General features: G+C 31.5%; 1 pseudogene; it reads right to left on the reverse strand.

The window, feature by feature from the left end:
- LOC132357107 (survival motor neuron protein-like) overlaps positions 1-22299 on the reverse strand; it is a 47695-nt pseudogene that overhangs the window by 21389 nt on the left and 4007 nt on the right.

Here is a 22299-nt window from a genome sequence, read left to right on the forward strand (position 1 = left end):
ATATCAGTATGTCATTTTTATGTATGATCCTTTGTCTTGAAAATGTATATGAATTTGCCTTTGACTTCTAACACGTGGAAAAGTTCTCAGGGCTTTCTGAGAATCTGTTTCCCAGGTTATAATGCTCAGTTTGGCTCAAATAAAATTCCCATATTTTTATTAACTTGACTGTTAATTGAATTTTCATTGGAAATGCAGTGTCCTTTTTTTGGTCTCCTTTCCTGGCTTTATGGCTTTTCTATTTGCTGCTACTCAGGGAGAAACTATGCCTTGCAGTATTATAAGCTAAAATATACCATTACAATATACTATTATAACAACCTGCTGTTGTAGTAATATAATGTGGGGAAAGAGAATTGCTCTATAATATGCTAATTAATTCTCCATTACCATGTCTGTGTTTTGGGACTGCAGCCTTTCCAAATGTTTCTTTCCATCTTCCAGTGGTTTAGCCATTTCCCCCTGATTCCTACTTCCTTCAAAATGTATTTACTAGAAGTCCTGTCCTCTGTTAAATGTTTTTGTTTGTTTGTTTGTTTTTGTTTTTTTCCTTAGGTAAGACTGGTGTTTCTAAAAGCTGTACAGTGGAAAGGAATTCCTTTCTCCAAATAGGATGAAGTTTCAGAACCACCGTCTAAAGAAGTTCTCCACCCTGGAGAGTAACCTTTTTTTATAGAGATTTCTCTCTGGGCATCTTTCACAATATTTACTTGTCCTGTCTCCATGGTAGGGCAACAGGGGATCTTTATTGTTTCCCTGTTTATAAAAACTGTTGTGTTAACTGGATGGTAAAGTGAGGGGGGTCCCTCTAAGGGACCAAGGGCATCAGAAGCTTTTTACTCTCATGCTAGGCCACACCAGCCTCCAGCAATTCATGAAAAGTACCATTTAAGAGTTCCTACCAATTCATGGCTCCACTAGCTTCTGCTGTAGATAAACAGATCTCAGTAGCTGTATTTTCCCTGGAAACACCTGTCTCTCCATATTTTGGAGTGCAGCTTTGCCTGAATTTTCTCTGAAATGTACAAACAAAGTAACTGATTTCATTTTTTCTAGTTTTTCTTTTTTTTTTTTCTGTTGAAAGGACAGCTTTGACAACTCAAAAGTTCTTTTCATATTAGAGCTGAAACAAGAAGACTCCTGACTTTGCTAAGATTGTGGTGATAAGGGTCATCACCTACTTGGAATATTCTTTCTAAAGTGAAAATTTAGCATTGATTATTTTTTACCATTAATTTTAATATTTAACTTATGTAATATAAAGTTATTTTTATATTATAACCATTATCAATGAGGATAATATTAGGGTCCCTGGACAGTTCCAGATCCCAGAATGTTTCAAGATATCAACAGTGTAGGTAACGGGAAGTGGGACAGAACATTTCCAGAACTCCAGGAAAGTTAAAAAAAAAAGAAAGACAGAAAAAAAAACTATCCAACAAATGAGCAAAAATGCTTCTTGATGATACATGTTATATCAGTTTTTTTTTTCCTTTTGATGTAGAACAATGTATATTTTCAGGTTATCAACTGAGTCTTTAAATACTGCAATTACATTTTTGGTTTATAGTTATGGCATTGACTATAATAGAATTCTTTTTTGGTGTGAAATAGTCAATTTTATTTATCATTATTTTTAATTTAAGTATTGTTGATTTACAATATTGTATTAGTTTAAAGTGTGCAACATAGTGGTTCAACATTTTTATATATTATATTCCATTTAAGGTTATTAAAAATCAATGTCTATATTTCCCTGTTCTGTGCAATATATCCTGTTGCTTATCTAATCTTAACATAGTAGTTTCTATCTCTTTCTTTTTTTAATTTTTAATTTAATTTTTAGTTTATACTGGAGTATAGTTGATTTACAATGTTGTGTTAGTTTCAGGTATACAGCAAAGTGATTCAGTTATACAGATACATATATCCATTCTTTTTCAGATTCTTTTCCCATATAGGTTATTACAGAATATTGTTTAGAGTTCCCTGTGGTATATACTAGGTCCTTGCTGATTATCTGTTTTATATATAGTAGTGTGTATATGTTAATCCCAAACTCCTAATTTATCCTTCCCCACCACCTTTCCCCTTTGGTAACCATAAGTTTCTGACCTAAGTTTGTGAGTCTGTTTCTGTTTTGTAAATAAGTTCGTTTGTATCATTCTTTTTTTTTAGATTCTGCATATAAAGGATATCATATAATATTTGTCTTTCTCTGTCTGACTCACTTCACTTAGTATGATAATCTCCAGGTCCATCCATGTTGCTGCAAATGGCATTATTTCATTCTTTTTATGGCTGAGTAATATTCTATTGCATATATGTACCACATCTTCTTTATCCATTCCTCTGTCAATGGACATTTAGGTTGCTTCCATGTCTTGGCTATTGTAAATAGTGCTGCAATGAGCATTGGGGTGAATGTATCTTTTTGAATCATGGTTTTCTCCAGATTTATGCCCAGGAGTGGGATTGCTGGATCATATTATAGTTCTAATTTTAGTTTTTTATGAAACCTCCATATTCTTTTCCATAGTGGTTTTCCCAAGTTAAATTCCCACCAACAGTGTAGGAGGGTTCCCTTTTCTCCACACCCTCTCCAGCATTTATTATTTGTAGACATTTTCATGATGGCCATTCTGACCAATGTGAGGTGATACCTTATTTTAGTTTGATTTGCATTTCCCTAATAATTAGCAATGTCAAGCATATTTTCACAGGCTTTTTGGCCATCTGTATGTCTTCTTTGGAGAAATGTCTATTTAGATCTTCCCCCCATTTTTTTGTTGGGTTGTTTGGTTTTTTTGACATTGAGCTGCATGAGCTGTTTGTATATTTTAGAAATTAATCCCATGTCGGTTGCTTCACTTGCAAATATTTTCTCCCATTCTGTGGGTTGTGCTTTTGTTCTGTTTATGATTTTTTTTGCAAAAGGTTTTAGGTTTTGTGAAAAAGCTTTTAAGTTTAATAAGGTCCCATTTGTTTTTGTTTTTATTTTCGTTACTCTTGGATGTGGATCCAAAAAGACATTGTGATTTATATCAGAGTGTTCTGCTTATGTTTTCCTCTAAGAGTTTTATAGTATCCAGTGATAATATTCAGTGTTCATCTTTCTATGTGGCTAATTTTGCTAAGCATAATGTTCTCTAGGTCCATCCACATTTTTCCAATAAGCAGAGTTTCAGTCGTTTTTATGACTGAGTAATATTTCATTGTATGTATATACTGCATCATCTTTATAAATTTATCTGTTGATGGACACTCTGGTTGCTCCCATATCTTGGCTATAGTAAATAATACTGATATGAACATTGGGGTGCATGTTTATTTTCAAATTAGTGTTTTTGTTTTCCTTGGATATATATCCAGGAGTGGAATTTCTGGGTCATATGGTAGTTCTATTTTAGTTTTGTGGAAACTCCATGACGTTTTCCACAGTGGTTGCACCAATTTACATTCCCAAAAAGAGTGTACAAAGATTCCTTTTCCTCCACATCCTTGGCAACATTTATTTGTAGACTTCTTGATAATAGCCATTCTGAGAGGTGTGATGTGATATCTCATTGTGGGTTTGATTTGCATTTCTCTAATCATTAGCACTTTGAGCATCTTTTCATGTGCTTGTCAGCCATCTGTCTTCTTTGGAAAAATGTCTCTTCAGGTGTTCTACCCATTTTTAACTTTAGTGGTTTGTTTTTATGATACTGAGTTGTATGAAGTGTTTATGTATTTTGTATATTAACCCCTTATCAGCCATTTCAAATATTTTCTCCCACTGAGTAGGTTTTTTTGTTTTGTTGATGGTTTCCTTTGTTGTGCAAAAGCTTTTAAGTTTAATTAGATCCAGTTGGTTTATTTTAGATTTATTTATTTTTCCTTAGCAGACAAATTCAAAGAAATATTGGTACAATTTACATTGAAGAGTTTTCTATGTTTTCTTCTAGGAGCGTTATGGTTTTGGGTATTACATTTAGGTCTTTAAACAATTTTGAGTTTATTTTTGAATATGGTGTGAAGAAATGTTTTAATCTCATTCTTTTACATAAAGCTGTCCACTTTTCAACAGCACCACTTGTTGAAGAGACTGTTTTTTTCTACATTGTATATTCTCCATTGTATATTTTTGTGTCCCTTGTTGTAGATTGGACATAAGTGTGTGTTTGTTTATTTCTGGGCTCTCTATTCTGTTCCGTTAATCTATGTGTCTGTTTTTGTGCCAGTACCATGCTGTTTTGATAACTGTAACTTTGTAGTATAGTCTGAAGTCTGGTAGAGTGATATCTCCAGCTTTATTTTTCTTTCCACAAGATTGCTTTGTCACTTTGGGGTCTTTTGTGGGTCCATACAAATTTTAGGATTATTTGTTCTAGTTCTGTGAAAAATGTCATGGATATTTTGATAAGGATTGCATAAAATCTGTAGATTGCTTTGGATAGTATGGCCATTTTAACAATATCAATTCTTCCAATCTAAGAGCATTGGCTGTCTTTCCATTTCTTTGTATCATCTTCAATTTCCTTCATCAATGTTTTATAACTTTCAGAGTATAGTTCTTTCACCTCCTTGGTTATGTTTATTCTAAAATATTTTATTATATTTGTTGTGACTGTAAATGGGTTTGTTTCCTTTCTCTTTCTGATAGTTCATTACTAGTGTATGGAAAAGCAACAGATTTCTGTATGTTAATCTTGTATCCTGAAACTTTGATGAATTCATTTTGTAGTTCTAATAGCTTTCTGATGGTGAATTTAGGGATTTCTCTATAGAGTATCATGTCATCTGCAAATAGTGCCAGTTTTATTTCTTCCCTTTCAATTTGGATGATATATATATATTTTTGGTCTGATTGTTGTGACTACGGCTTCCAATATTATATTAAATAGAAGTGGTGAGAGATTGCATCCTTATCTTTTTCCTGATCTTAGAGGAAAATTTTCAGCTTTTTATCATTAAGTATGATGTTAGCTGTGGGTTTGTCAGAAATGGCCTTTATCATGTTGAAATACGTTCTTTCTATATCAACTTTGGTGAGAATTTTTATGATAAAATGATGCTGAATTATATCAAATGCTTTTGCAGCCTCTATTGATGTGATCATGTGATTTTTTATCCTTCCTTTTGTTAATGTGGTATATCACATTGTTTGATTTATGAATCAAATCAATGATTTGTGATTTGTGAACCATCCTTGCATCCATGGAATAAATCACACTTGATCATAGATCACACTTTTTATATATTGTTCATCTTGATTTGCTGATATTTTGTTGAGGATATGTACATTATATTCATCAAAGATATGGGCCTGTAATTTTCTTTTTTAGCAGTGCCTTTGTCTGGTTTTAGTATCAGGGTAATGGTGGACTCAAAGAATGAATTTGAGAGTGTTCATACTCTTCAACTTTTTGGAGTAGTTTGTGAAGGATGGTATTAGCTTTTCTTTATATATTTGGTAAAATTTCCAATTGAAATTTGGAAAGTCCATCCAGTCATGGACTTTTGTTTGTTGAGAGATTTTTTGTTGTTGTTGTTACATATTCAATTTCACTATGAGTGACTAGTCTGTTTAGATTATTTGTCTCTTCTTGATTAAGTCTGGAAGGTTGTGTGTTTCTAGAAATTTGTCCATTTCTTCTAGTTTGTCCAACTTTTGGCATACACCTAATCATACTATTCTCTTATGATTCTTTTTGTATCTCTCGTATTGGTTAGTATTTTTCCTCTTTCATGTCTTATTTTATTTATTTGTGTACACTTTTTTTATTGTTAGCCTGGCTTAATGTTTATCAATCTTGTATATCTTTTAAAAAAACCACCTCTTGGTTTCATTGTTCTTTTCTACTGTCTTTTAATTTCTATTTTATTTATTTCCTCTTTGATTTTATTATGTCATTCCTTCTTCTGACTTCAGGCTTTGTTTGTTCTTCTTTATCTGATTCAGTTAGATGGATGTTTAGGTTATTTGAGATTTTTCTTCTTTCTTGAGGTAGGCTTGTATTGCTCTAAACTTCCCTCTTAGAACTGTTCTTACTGCACCCCATAGATTTTGGAAAGTTTTGTATCCATTTTCATTTGTACCAAGGTATTTTATGATTTCCTCTTTGACCAATTGTTTTTTAGGAAACATGTTGTTTAGTCTCCATGTGTTTGTTTGTTATTTTTCCATTTTTCTTTCTGTACTTGATTTCTAGTTTCATATCTTTGTGTTTGAAAAAAAAAGTTTGATATAATTTCTATCTTCTCAAATTTGTTGAGACTTGTTTTGTGGCCTAGCACATGATCTATCCAGGAAAATGTTCCATGTGTTCTTAAAAGAATTTGTATTCTGCTGGTTTTGTATGGAATATCCTTTAGATATCTATTAAGTCCAACTGTCATTCAAGACCACTGTTGTCTTTTTGATTTTCTGTCAATTGATGTAAGTGTGGTGTTAAAGTCCCCTACTATTTTGTCTGATATAAGTATTCCTACTTATCAGTACTCCCACTTTCTTGTCACTTCCATTTTCATAAAATATATTTTTTCATCCCCTCACTTTCAGTCTGTGTCTATCACTTTAATGTTAGTATCTTGCAAGCAGCATATAGAGGGGTCTTGTTTATTTCTTTATCCAATCAGCCATCCTATGTGTTTTGATTGGTGCATTTAGTCCATTGCCATTTAGAGTATTTATTGATAAGTATGTACTTACTGCCATTTTATTACTTGTTTTCTGGTTGTTTTTGTAGTTCTTGTCCGTTCATTTCTTTTTCTTTTTGTTTCTTCCATTGTACTCTGATTATTTTTCATTATAGGTATGGTTGTGCCCCTTTATCTCTAGTTTTTGTTTATCTGTTGTAGGTTTTTGATTTGTGGTTACCATGGGGCTCATATACCATGGGGTTGACCTATAACCTTACATACTTGTTTTAAACTGGTAGTCATTTAAGTCCAAACACATTCTAAATGATCTACATTTTTTTTACTCCCATTCCTCATATTTTGTGATTTTTATGTCATATTTTACATCTTCATGTTTATCCCCTCACTTTTTATTGTACTTATAGTTTCTTTTACAATATTTTGTCTTTTACTCTTTGTAAAAGTTTATTTAAGTAGTTGATCCTTAGCCTTTACCATATATTTGCCTTTAATAGTGGAATTTTTCCTTTTCTATAGATGCTTGTTTCTTGTTATAGCCTTTTCTTTTCTATTTAGAGAAGATCCTTTAACATTTGGGAGGGGGTAGTTTTAGTATTGATGAACTCTTTTAGTTTCTGCTTTCCTGAGAAGTTCTTTATCTCTCCTTCCAATCTAAAAATTAATCTTGCTGGGTAGAGTATCCTGGGTTGCAGATTTTTTCCTTTCAGCACTTTGAATATATAATTCCACACCCTTCTGGCTTTCAACATTTCTACAGAAAAATCAACTAATAATCTTATGCGTGTTCCTTTGTATATGGATCTTTGTTTTTCCGTTGCTGACTTTGGAATTCTCTTTATCTTTTACTTTTGCCATTTTAATTATGATGTGTCTTTGTTTGAAGCTTTTTTGGGTTCATCTTTTTTGGGACCCTCTGAGCTTCCTGCACCTGGATATCTGTTTCCTTCTTCAGGTTTGGGAAGTTTCCGGACATAATTTCATCAAGTACATTTTTGACTCCCTCATTTTTCTCTTCTCCATCTGGGACCTCTATAATACAAGTGTTGGTAAACTTCATGTTATCCCAGAGATCTCTTAAACTGTTCTCATTTTATTATTATTTTTTTTTCTTTTTGCTGTTCTGATTAGCTGATTTCCATTACTCTATCTTCCAGATCACTTATCTGTTCTGCTATTAATTACTTCTAGTGTGCTTTTCATTAAAATCATAACTTAACATATGTAGATTAAAAAGTTATTGGTGGTTAATGTGATATTTCTTATTACCTGCCAAATAACAGAAGACTGAGGGTGATATAAATATGTTAGTTATATATATGATGGATACAAAGAAAAAGCAGAGTAAAAAGCATGTTACTCTTTAGTAATATGTCTATTGTATTTTTTGTTATGTTTTATGCACGATAGGTACTACAGAAATATTTCAGTGAACATATGATAAGAAGTAAAGAAAGAATTATGAATTGATTTGCATGTTTTTAACCCAAGTTTGAACATCACAATCTTCATGCTTCCATTAAGATGCTAGAATTGCTGATCCCTGAGCAGACAACAGAGAATAATAGAGAAAAATAGAATGCTATTTAGGATAGGAAAATGAATCAATTCAAATACTGGCTTCTTTTAGATACTGTTTCCATCAATCAAATTTCTTCTTTTTTCCTACAATGTATAGGTATGTAAACATTGGGGTGGAACTTCACTTATAGCTATTTGTCAATTTGGTCACCATAGAGGGTCCAAAAAAGCACCATCATAATTTTTACAATTATTTATTTGTTTGTACATTTTAGTACACCACAAATTATAAAGGTACAGAGGCAGTCTAAACAGCATTTTCTCTTTCCATTTCCAAGAATTTGCAAATCATTATGATAAAAAAAATACTCCAAATATGATGATGACTAATGCTTTCAACTCTGTAGAAGATAGTGTGCCTTCTAAAGTTTGATTAAATTCTATGTTCTTTTGTGAGCATTGGAAATCATCTCAGAATGACTGCCAAAAATAGATTTCAGCCTTAACGTTGCTAGCTCATTATCAGAAGGCAGACAACTCATTGCGTAGATGTTTATCTTGATTAGATTAAGTGACACATTAATTGTTACATTTTTCATGTGGTAAGAATAGTGCATAATTCTATCAATTGTCTCCTAAGGTAGTGTCATTAAGAGCACATAACACAAAAATGTCTTTAGATTGTTCAGTTTTAGCCCATCATATAGTAAAGATCACATCCAGTCACAAATAATTGCTTTTATATATGCCCCCATAACCTTGTGTCAATTTTTTGCATGAGCATGGCACCGTTAATTTACTGCAGTGAGAGTCTTTTGCAACAATGCATATTCTTTGTGAAATGTGAGCCTGGAGTTAAATTTAATGCAGGTATAAATAAAAATAGGGTTTTATGGCATCTTGGCAATTGAAGGCATCTTCTAAATGATTAAGTATGCTCATAGACTTGTCAAAGGTTGGGGAAATATAAAAGATGAAAGAAAAAAATAAGGCCAGAAAAAGGAGGGCTTTGTTATTAAAATCAAAATTAAAAAGATATATTCACAGAGAAAAAATAACATAATAGTAAAAAGCAAGAAAATGTACCTTCTCACTCATTATGTAGTAATTACCAAGCGTGTTATATTTCTTGCTTTGTCTTAAGAGCAAACTAAATAAAAGACAATATTAAGATTGGCTTTAAAATGCAGGGTTGAGAGCTCTCAGAGCTGAGTGTTTGAGCATCAGAACAAATGCAATGTCTAAAGAGCTAACTTCAAATTAAGTAAAGTCTAGCTCAGAACATTCTCATATTTGATTTAAAGGCATTCTCACTATGGTGAATATTATATACATAAAAATATATCCAGCATAACTGATAAAATGATACCCATGAGCAAAGGCAGAAATGCTGAAAATGGTTTGTTTTACATGAATAATCAATAACCATAAAATAATTCAAACCAAATAGTTCTGTCCACCAAGAAGTATCATCATACAAAATCAAGAAGCAGGGACATATTTAACCAACCCTACTTTACATTTTTAAACCTGACCTACCACTGTTCAGGGTAATCCCATTTCACAAAATTTACAAATCTATCCCCTTTGAGGCTCTTGTGGAAATTGCATCTTGCTCTGCCTGTTGCTTGACAGATTTGCTGGTGCTAAAACTTCATGTACTTCTTTAGTCTCCTGGGGTCCTTCCTTCTGTTATTTTCAAAACTGTAAAATTCAAGTTTATGAAAAATTTAAAAAATAACTCAACCTCTCTTTGGGTGTGACAGATTTTAAAAGAAAGCCTAAATTTTAAATTGCTTTCATGATATTTCAATGCAGGAAATCTTGGCATTTACTACTGATGGTCAACAGCAAGGGGGACCTAGATTACTGCAGCTTTAAAATGTTTCTAGAGCAGAAGTTACATTGTTTAAAAAATAACACAAATTTCAGAGCTTTGACTCACCAACATTACAGAAGTTAGGACATGAATCTAAGATTCTTCTCTCATGCTTACTGGATTGTAAGTTTATAACAGTAAATATATCCATTAAAATTTGAAAGTTAAACTTCAATTATCCTTATTTTAGAAAAAAAAAAGTATTTTTACCACACAAAATAAAGCAAATAATGTAGCAATGATTTGAACAAAACAAGATATTTGTAAATAGCCAATATATTTTAGAGAAAAAGACATTAATTTGCAGAGTGCTTTTTGATCAAGTAATTCCCTTTGATCCACATTTTACTTTTCAATTTTAAATATAATGCAAAATTATTAATAAAATTTCTATTTTGTCATGATTAATACCGTGTTCCATTTTAGACAGAATTCTTAGTAAACATATTGACAAGACCTGCCATGGTTTACAGTATTTTTTAATATAATCTATGACTTGAACCACATTTATCTTTTGTTTACCTCAATGCTCTCAATCTATGCTACTTATTTTTCCACCTTTAAATTTTTGTTTCTCTTTCTTGAGGTCTTGCACTTAAAATAAAATCTGAAAATATTATTTCTGGACAAGATTACAGAAAGAACCTTGAAAGCATTTAGTCAGTAAAGATATCCAATTGATAATTTGGCAATAGAGTGCAATTTGTCAATAAAAATGCTTATATTTATGAGATGTTGGCCATAATTATATTGGTTATTGTTTAATTTACTAAGTTTGAAACAGATACATCATTGCTTATATTATCTGCCATTATTTTTTATAAACAGTTTAAATAGGGACTTTGATTTCATAATAAATAGCATTGAGAAATATTACACTTACAGAAGACTTCAAATAATGTTTCATCATGTAAACCTAAATCTAAAGGGAACTGAGGATAATCTATTTTTCTGGACTTTTAATCAAGGTCCATAATAATTCATTGATACCAGCTCAGGTATATTTCTGGCCAAGTCCCTCTACATTCCTGAAACTGAATTCTAATTGCATGACTTGGTGCCCTAGAGTTTAAAGGTTCAGGAAGGAAATTGATAACATTCTCCCTAAGCTTTCAAAACATAAATGTGTATATTGCATAAATCCATCACTGAAACTGGATAGGTTTATGGTAAAATAAATTGCAGTGCCTCGGTTATAATGAAGAACATAGAATTCATTGTGCCAGTCTCTTTTTCTTTCTCCAGTAGCTAAGATTTGCAAACACACTTTTATAAGAAAATTTTAATAAAGGATTTCTTGTGACAACCTTATAAAAGTCAATTAGCATTGTGAACAACTTACTGCATTTACTTGAATGGAATGATGATCACTTGCAACAGGATTAGTTGTATGGGGGTTGACTGAGAACCATGCAAGGCTGGTAGTATTAGCTAGCTTATGTAAACATCTTAGCATGGAGATAAGGATATTACCTGAATATTCAATCAAACTGCACTTTTTGGATTTCCTGCAGTTTTGCCTTCTGTGCAGAGTATCATTCAAAGAAGTATATACACTTGTAATGCATTTTAAATACAAAACTGCTTATTACTGAGTTGTTAAAAATAAAATTTTTAATATCTTAGAACAAATAATGACTTACTCATTTCCTTGGAAACTGGGTGCCCCAGATAATTATTCAATGGGCTTATAGAAATTATCTAGGATTTATTAATTGAAACATGGTAATTCAACAGGGACAAATACTCCCCCAAAGATTTTTATGATTGCTACATTTATCTAATTATAAATTTTATAAAGTTTGCTTTGCTATCCTTCTAAGGACTTATAAAATTTAATTTCAATCTTTCAAATGCATAGAAAAGCTAGTTTCCCATACAATGCATTATTAGGGATGTTAAGAAAGTTGGCTCAGAATATGGCTCAATTACCCACCCTCTATATGATTTTTATTAATTCACTCTTTTGATTTAAGACATTGCAAAAATTCTGCTCTCTATAGCATCTGTGAGGGTTATTATATGATACCTTTATTATATTTATATTTTATTTTTTAAGTAATATATTTTTATAATCACTCTGTAAGTTTAGCTTGCATAAGAAGGAATTATCCTCAGGTAATAGAAAAAGGTATTAAACAGTATGATTATTGGGCAGAAAAAAGAAAATAAGAAGCGTTGGTGCCTTATTGTCTGGTGGGGAAAGAGCAAGCATAGGTTGTTAGTATGGATATACTCGGGTAAGGTGATTGGCAAAATACAATGAGGGCTTGGAGATATCAAATAAAACTTGTATCTACTTAATAATATAGTCTCAGTCTGATTTCTTGAAATAAAATTCATGTTCCTTAGTTCTTTAACATACTTGGAGAGCAGAAAGATCTGTCATTAGTGTTAATTGGCTATTTTGTAATTCTATCTACAAGGTAGACTTCAGTTTACCAAGTACAAAGCAGTATGGTGTGAAATTCTGTACTGGCAGAAGTTACTTTTTCAATTATCTCCATTCGTGGAATCTTAACCACACAAGTAATCTTACTTGAAAGATCATTTAACTGTAAGCCATAAGAAACTGTCAGATGAATTTGGTTAAAAATGTCAAAATCATATGATAGTCTTAAGAGTTGACTTTTAATTACATTAAGGGGTCATAATATCATGCAAACTTTCTAACCTCCCATCCCACAGCTCTTTAAAATAGAGACAATTTAGACTGAGAATACAAGGGAAAATTAGAGACCATTATGTTTCTAACCTGGCATTAAATCTTTCACTCCATAGTGATTTTAAATTTTTATGTTCATTGAAACAAATAGTGAAATATTTTATCACTTAAAATACATGAAAATATTTTCTCAAAGTTTAGTGAATAATTAATCCCTCAAAATGAAAATTAAAGGAGATGAATATGTTTTTCTGCTGAGGGGATTAATCCCCTATCCCTTACCATAACCCAAAATTTTGACGTGAGTTTAAAGCAAAGTGTGAAAACATAAAAAAAGGAGAAAATAAATTCATGTTTGTTAGACATCAAAGTGGAGATGATATAATTTATACCCCCTGAAAAACAATAACTTGAAAAATATTCGTTGTATTAAAAATTAAAATTACTTGCTATTAGAAATAAAACAAAGTTATAAACAAAATAAGTATTTAGGAACATTTTTTTGCTAAAAAATACAACAATCAAATAAAAATAAATGTATAGAGAATATAAAGAATACAAAAATAAAAGTAATAGTCAAATATACATGCAATGTTCAATCTCATTAGGAATTAATGTAATAAAAATTAAAATGAGAATAACAGTGTTTTCCTTTATGAAACTGTCATATGATGGATTTATTCTTGTGAAATAGGCTTTTTTAGGTAAAAAGTCAAATATTGGAAATTTCACATATGTAAAATAATAATAATGATAACAATTATTATTATGATTTGACAAATTATTATATCTAGTGTTGGGAAATGGGTAGGAAAATAGGCAATATTATACCTGGTTGTTGAGATTACAAAATTAGAATTTTTTTTTTTTTTCCTGAGGGACAAATAATAAATTAATACAAAAATTCTGAAAACTGGATGTATGTTTTGATATATCATGCTCTAGTAATACATTGTAAGCAAATTATCAGATACATGCAAAATATTTATATACTAGAATATATATTACAAGATTATACACAATTTCAACACTATGAGCATTCACAAATGTCCAAGAATACATGAATTAATGAATAAATTGTGGCACAAGAAGGAAATTCTGTTCATTTCCTAAAAACTATGTAGCATGGTTATATTTATAGACATGGAAAGTTGCTGATCTTACATAGTTAAATAAAGAGGCAACACACAATAAGTACACTATGACCACTATAACAAGTCACACACACACACACACACACACACACACAGATGTATTGAAAGGAATTCACCAAAGTTGTTTTAGTAGTTATTGTGATCCTTGTGGAGAATATAAATATAGATTACTCCCTTTTTTGTATTTTACTCTTCCTTTTCCTAGAATTTCAAATATAAATATAAATTAGTATATAATTAGAAAGACATAAGAAATGATTTAGCATTCATAATCTTGGAATTCAGAATTCCTTGGAATTTTATATACATCTTTTATTTTGCCACGAATACCTTCTCTTATTTCTTCAGTGTTCCAAGTAGCACATCTTTCATTTAATGGTATGAAAACAGAAATATTTTTTCACTCATTTGGTTGTCAGACATGTCTACGAAATTCAATGCCAAGTGACATTTGTTCATAGCACCTTGTTTTAGTTCAGGATTATTAAATAATATTCTCTTCCCTGATATGTGGTAAAAAATTGCTTTTTTAATCTTTGTCAGAGTAAATACTTAATTATTACATCTTCTATTCATCAGAATTCCCCATTTTTCTCCAAAAATGATAAAATCTTTATATATTAAAATTATTCCAAAATATATTTTCATGTATAAATATATTTCAGCTAGAAGACAGATTGCAAAATTATTAGTTAAAACTCATTATTAAAAATAATAACTTTCATACTGCTTTCAGGGAGCATACAGGGAGATGGTGTGGTTTCCTAGACTGAAGTTCGTGGTGAAATGAAGATCTAGTTACTTGCAAAGAACAAATTATTTTGCTTTATTAAAAAATATGTAAGAAATTATGCGGAGGAAGAGGAGATTGGCAAAGACAATAATAAAACAATTCATGCTGGATCTTTAATGGTTTTGATGATGGAATGAATAATAGGTTTCTTTGTCAATAGTGTATTGTTCAGGATAATAATAAAATAAGCCTTTGTTTGAGTTCATGTAACTTGATGCTATAGAAGGGGATTGAACATGATGAAGGTTAAAAAGTTCTTGGGATCACTAAATATTAAATATATACACATATCCTTAAAGATACCAATATATTGACCTGAAGACATAATCATATGCATACCCTGTGGCTGTTGCCTTCCTTGGGATCACTAAATATTAAATATATACACATATCCTTAAAGATACCAATATATTGTCCTGAAGACATAATCATATGCATACCCTGTGGCTGTTGCCTTCCTTGGGGTATTTGGGAATAGATTTATAATAATTAGATAGCAAAATACTCATAAAGATGTTGTAATGTGGAACTCTGTAAGTGCAAGTATAATTCAATAATTGTTACTTTAGATTGAGAGAAGCTGGCAAAGAGGTTATCTAACTGATTTTTTAATTATTTAAAAAATTTGGATAACTTTAGATGCATATGCAGTTGTAAGAAACAACACAGAGATCTCATGTACCATATACATAGTTTCACACAGTGGCAAAATATATCAAAACCAGAATATTGATATTGACACAGCCAAACTGCAGAACAGTTCTCTAAAGGGTCAGTGTAACTCCCTCCCCAATCACTAATCCTTGGCAACCACTAATCTGTTCTTCATTTTTGAACATTTTTTTCACTTCAAGAATGTTATGTAAATTGAATCATATGATATGTAATATTTTGAGATTGGCTTTTTCTCACTCAAAATAATTCCCTGAGGATTCACTTAAATTTCTGTGTGTATCAAGTTTCTTCATTGTATTGCTGACTAGTATTTTATGATACAGAAGTACCACAGTTTCTTTAACCATTCACTTATTGAAGGGCATCTGGGTTATTTCCAATTTGGGGCTATTAGATATAAAGCTGATGTGAACATAATATGTACAGGTTTTTGTTTAAAAAGATCTTTTCATATCTCTGGGTTAAATGCTCTATCTCTGGGTTGGATGGTTTTATCTCTGGGTTGCATACTTAGTTTTATAAGAAATTGCCTAACTGTTTTCCTGAGTTACTGTACCATTTCATTTTACATTCCGATCAGCAATATATGAGCATTACAAGTTCTACACATATTCACTAGCATTTAGTGTTGTCACTATTTTTTAATTTACTCATTTTTATAAGTGTGTAGAGATAGCTCATTGTGATTTTAATTTTCATTTTCCTAATGATTAATAATGTTGAACATCTTTTTGTGTTCTTATTTGTCATTTAAATATCTTTGGTGAAATGTCAGTTATTTTGCCCATTTTTTAAATTGGATTTTTAAATTGTTGAGTTTTGAGAGCTTGTTTTATATTATGAATACAATTTCTTTATTGGAAATGTAATTTGCAAATATTTTCTCTCAGTCTTTTCTTTCAACTTTTCTTTTCACCTTATTAATGGGTCTTTTTTAGAAAAAAAACTTTTAAATTTTGTTAAAGTCCAATTTGTCAACTTTTCTTTTTGTAGATTGTGACTCGGTGTCATGCCTAAGAAGTATTTGCTTAGCCCTAGATTCTGAAGACTTTCTTCCAGAATTTTTTCTGTAAGTTTTAAGTGTTTTATAGTTTTAAATTTTACATATAAACCTTTGATCCATTTTAAGCTAATTGTAGTATAAGGTATGGCATGTAAGTTGAGGTTGATGGTTTTTGTTTTTGTTTTGTTTATACAGAGGCATACCCAATTTTCCCAGAAGCATTTGTAGAAAGGTTCTTCCTTCTTCCACTGAATTCCTTTTCCATCTTCTAAAAAATCAGTAAGCCATATTTGTATGGGGCGAATAATGGGGTCTTTATTCTACTGTATTGATCAATATGTTTCTCTGTCAATACCACCCTTTCTTTATTACCATAGCTATGCATTAGGCCTTACTACTTAAAGTTATTCCTCTCAGGTTATTCTTCTTTGTCAAAACTGTTTTATCAATTTTAGGGTTTGTGTCTTTCCTGATAAGTTTTAGTATAAAATTATTTATGTCTACAAAAAACTTGCTGGAATTTTGATAGGATATACATTAAACACTATAGCTCAATTTTGGGACAATTAACATCTTTACAATATTGAGTCTTCAAAACCATAGATATGTATGGCTTTCCATTTATTTAGATCTTTGGTCAAAAGAACGAAAAAGTGTACATAATGAAAAGGAAGAAATAAAACTATGTTTTCTGATCTGTATGTTTTTTAATTGCTGTTTTGTGTCTTACTGCAGTATCTAGAATTTCCAGCATTATGCTGCATAAAAGTAGTGAGAGTGAACATCTTTGTCTTATTCCTAATTTTAGTGGTAAAGCACTCTGTCTTTCATCATTAAGCATAATTTTAGCCATATAATTTTTTGATAGATGCTATTTATCAAGTTGAGAAAGATCCGCTCTATTTATCACATGGTGAGACTTTTTAGTATGAATATTACTGGGTTTTGTCAAATGCTTTTCTGCTTTAATTGATATGATCAAAGGATTTTTCTTCTTTAGCTTGTTAATACTGTGGATTTCATTGATTTTTTTTAAGATTTTGATATTTAACTTTTGTATATCTGGATTCCCACTTCGTCATTGAATATAGTTATTCTGACTTTTTGTTCAATTGGATTTGATAATATTTTATTGAGATTTTGCATCTAAGTACATGAGAGATACCAGTCTATAATTTTCTTTTTTTGTGTGGCCATTTTTTGGTTTTGGTATTGGTGTACTAGATTCTCAGGGTGATTTGGGAAGTGTTCTCTTCTATTTTCTAAAACAGATTATGTAGGATTGGTGGTTAAACATTTGGGAAATTTTTCCAATGAAGCCATTTGGGCGTTGATATTTCTTTTTCTGGAGATTTGTAACTATGAACTGAATTTCCTTAATAGTTATAAGGCTATTGAAGTTATTTATTTTATAGTGAGAGTATTGCAGTAAATTTGGTTACTGAGGAATTGATATATTTCTTCTAAGGTGACAAATTAATGAACAGAAAGGTTTTCATAGTATTGCTTTATTATCTTTTTAATTAACTGTACATTTTGAAGGGATGCCCCCTGCTTCATTTCTGATATTAGCAAGTTCTGCCAAAAGCAATCCTGAATAAAGGTATTTAGTGAGTAAACAAATAGCTATGATTATTGATTTGTCATAACCAAATATATATATAGCTACTGTTTTTACTTAGTAGGTTCCATGGCATTATATAAAAATATATAATTTTACAGTGAAAATCAATGAATAAATATTTTGCTTTTCAGAATCTGTCAAACTAATGAATCCACACAATATAAACCTGCATTCAATATGTCTATGTGTTCTAAGATTACTACTGATTCTTCATGATGGATAAGAATAAGCACATTATTGTGTATTTCACAATTACTAGATTCTTTGTCATGAATGATAGAAACTAAATTTGAATGTCTTAATTTTGAAATGTATAATCTGAGATTTATAACACTCTTATTTTGAATTTTTAGCCAAATATTGTACTGAATATCCTGGAAGAATAGAGTAACTACAGAGCATTGTTATTCAATGTCAAGGGCAAGGGGAATTCCAGAGTATTTGTGTCTGAGTAAGTCATTATTAAAAAACTGATTTAGTTCCATGGCTTACCTCAGTATCTTGGCAAGTATGGTCCACAATATTGTGAATTTAAGGTTTCGAGTCAAAATAAATCTGACATCTCTATGTCAGAATCAATAAAACCTCCCCAAATGAAAAAGCCCAGGCCCAGATGGTTTTAATGGTCAATTTTACCAAACGTTTAATGAAGAATTAATGACAGTTATTTTCAAACTTTTCCAAAAATATAGGAGGATGGAACACTCTCAAACTCATTTTACAAGGCCAGCATTACACTGACATCAAAACCAGAATAAAACTACAAGAAAAGAAAACTACACACCAATATCCCAGATGAATATAGTTAAAAATATTCTGTATAAAATGTTATTGAATCAAACTCAACATTAAAAGGATCATACACAAATTATCCCTTAGATTCAAGGATGTTTCAACATACACAAATCAATAAATGTGACACACCGTATTAATAGACTGTAAGATAACTTATATGATAATTTCAAATGATGCAGAAAAAGCAATTGGCAAATTATATGCTTTCATGATTAAACTTCTCAACAAACTGAGTATAGAAGCACGAGCTGCAACATAATAAATTCCATATATAGAAGCCCACAGCCAATATCATATTCAACAGTAAAAAGTTGAAAGCTTTTCATCTAAGATCAGAAACAAGAAAGTTACCTACTCTCATCACTCCTATTCAGCATAGAAATGAAGGTTCTATCCAGAGCAATGAGGCATGAAAAAATAAATAAATGGCATCTAAATTGGAAAGAAAAAGTAAATTTGTCTCTGTTTCCCATGACTTATTATATTTAGAAAATCCTAACAAATTCAGTAAAGTTGCAGAATACAAAATCAACCTATATAAACAGTTGCATTTCTCCACACTTACAATGAACTATCTGAAAAAGAAATAAAGAAAACAAGGCATTCACAACAACATCAAAAACAATAAAATATTTAGGAATAAATTTCACCAAGGAGTTAAAAGATCTGTACATTGAAAACTGTGCCTTTGAAGAATGAAATTGAAGATGATAGAAATAAATGGAAAGATATCCAGTGTTCTTGGATAGAAAGAATTAATATTGTTTAAATATATATACTACCCAAAGCCATCTATAGATTCAATGCAATACCTATGAAAATTGTAATGACTTTCCACTGAAATAAATTTAAAAATACTAGGATTCATAGAAAATTACAAAAGACCACAAATAGTCAAAGCATTCCTGAGAAAGAATAAAGTTGGAGGCATCACACTTCCTGCTTTAAAGCTATGTTATAAAGGTATACTAATCAAAACAGTATGGTACTGGCATAAAAATTGACACATGGACTAATAGAACAAAATCAAGATCCCATAAATAAATCCTTTTGCGTATAGTCAAATAATATTTGACAAGGGAGCCAACAATATTTAACTGGGGAAAGGATAGTCTCTCCATTAATTGGTGATGGGGAAATGTATATTCACTTGAAGAATAATGAAACTTGACACCTATCTTACACCTCTCACAAAAATTCAGTTGAAATGAATTAAACAGTTAAACATAAGACCCAAAACCGTAAGACTCCTAGAAGAAAACAAAGGAAAAAAAAATCCTTGACATTGCTCTTGGCAATGATCTTTGGATATGACATCAAAAGCAATGGCAATGAAAGCAAAAGTAAACAACTGATAAGATTACATCAATTAAAAAGCTTCTGCATCACAAAAGAAATAAACAACAAAATAAAAAAGCAACCTATGGAATAGGAGAATATATTTGTAAACCATATATCTTATAAGGGGTTAATATCCAAAATATTTAATGAACATATACAACTTAATAGCAGTAACAAAAAAAGCAATAATAATCCAATTATAAATGGGCAGATATTCTGAAAAAAACATTTCTTCAGAGAGAAATGGTAAAAAGGTATATAAAAAGATGCTCAATAGGACTAATCATCAGGGAAGTGAAGATCAAAACCATAATATCACCTCACACCTCTTAGCATGGCTATCATCAAAAAGACAAGAGATAACATGTGTTGGCAATGATGTGGAGAAAAGGAAACCCTTGTGCATATTTGGTGGAAAAGTAAATTGGTAAAACCCGTTAAAAACAAAACAGACCCAAAATGGATTCACTTATCTTAAGCCTCACGTCAGCAAATCAAGACTTATTCACAGTTTTGGCCTTTTCCAGATATGTAAACTTAATCCAGTCAATCAGGAATCACCTGATCAGCACTAGTTAGGTAATCTGCCTGATCGACTCCCGCTATCCCCTAAAGGAAAGTTACCTTGCCATAACAATTCTGCTTTTTTTTTCCTTTTTGCTCCCATTCCCTTCTGCCTGTAAAAGTTTTTCATTTTGTACAGCTCCTCAGAGCTCCTTCCTGTCTGCTAGATTGAAGACTAGCAGATTCATCAGACTACCTGATTCATGAATCATTGCATAAAGCCAATAAAATATTTTTTTTTAATTGAAGTGAAATTGACTTACAAAACCATATTAGTTTCAGGTGTATGACATAGTGATTTGATATGTTTATACATTACAAAATGATCACCCCCATAATTCTAGTTATCATCTGTCACCATACAAAGTTATTATTATTGACTATATTTCCTATGCTGTACACCAATAAAGTCTTTAAAATTTACTCTGTTGAATTTTGTCTTTTAACAAGCCACTGTGGAAAACAGTATGGGGGTTTCTCAAAGAAGCTAAAAATAGGATTACCATATGATGCAGCAATTCCACTTCTGGGTATATATTCAATGGATACAAATTCACTATGTTGGAGAGATGTCTGCACCATTATGTTCACTGCAGCACTATTTACAATAGCCGAGGTATGGAAACAGCCTAAGTGTCTATCAACAGATGAATGGTTAAAGAAAATGTGATATAAATGGAATATTATTCAGTCATAAAAAAGAGGAAAATTCTGTCATTTGTGACAACATTGATGCTGAAAGCTCAGCCTCTGTACACTGATGCCAAATCAAATCTCTGAGACAGAGTTTTGGGTGAAATAGAAAAGAATAGTTTTATTGCTTTGCCAGGCAAATGGGGTCACAGTGGGCTCCTGCCCTCGAAAACTATGTGTCCCTTGAGTGGAACCAGGATCCTGCTCCAAGGCTGTACTATTGTTTCTTGACTGTTCCTCCCTTGACCCTGCATCCCTTCCCTTCCTGGATTAGCAACAGTTCGAATCTGCCTTTTGGAACTCAGGGAAGGTCATGGAGGCTGAACAGAAAGGCTCCTTGTGCCCAGGAGCCCCTACAGGGTCCTACTGAGTTTCAATCCCCCCCTTTTTCTTTGATACTCCTCAATCTTGAGGTGAACAGATGTCGGACAAGAATAAAGAATGATCGCTTTAGATAGAGATGTTATCCATAAGCTTGGCAGAGAAACTCGGTTTTAGGGAGACTCAGTTTTAACCCCCACTTCGGTTTTATCTTTCCCCAAACCTTTCAGGGAACAGAGCAATGACAGTTCTGTCTAATTCCTGCTGAAGTGGAGCATAGTCCTGCCTAAATTTGGGGGAAAGGATAGTGAATTAAAAATATTTGAGTTCCAAGTCCTGGATCTGAGTCTTATATAATTAAGATCTCAACCCCTTGGTCTGCTGCTTTAGTGGAACAGACCCAGTTAGAGGTAAGAGAAGTAACAAATGGAACTTTAGTAGACAGAATAGATCTCATTTCCTTAAGAATTCAGGGGAATAAGTCTGAAATCCAGTCTGGAACTGGCACTTCAGAGAGACTTGTTGTAGTGAGTTGTTTCCAAACCATTCCCTGTAAGGGGAAAACCCACCAAGGCAATCCTGAAGACACAGAAAGAGGAAGCTGACCATGTATATCCAGCAGTTAGAAT

The sequence above is a fragment of the Balaenoptera ricei genome, chromosome X (assembly GCF_028023285.1).
Source record: "Balaenoptera ricei isolate mBalRic1 chromosome X, mBalRic1.hap2, whole genome shotgun sequence".
In the NCBI taxonomy this organism is placed as follows: Eukaryota; Metazoa; Chordata; class Mammalia; order Artiodactyla; family Balaenopteridae; genus Balaenoptera; species Balaenoptera ricei.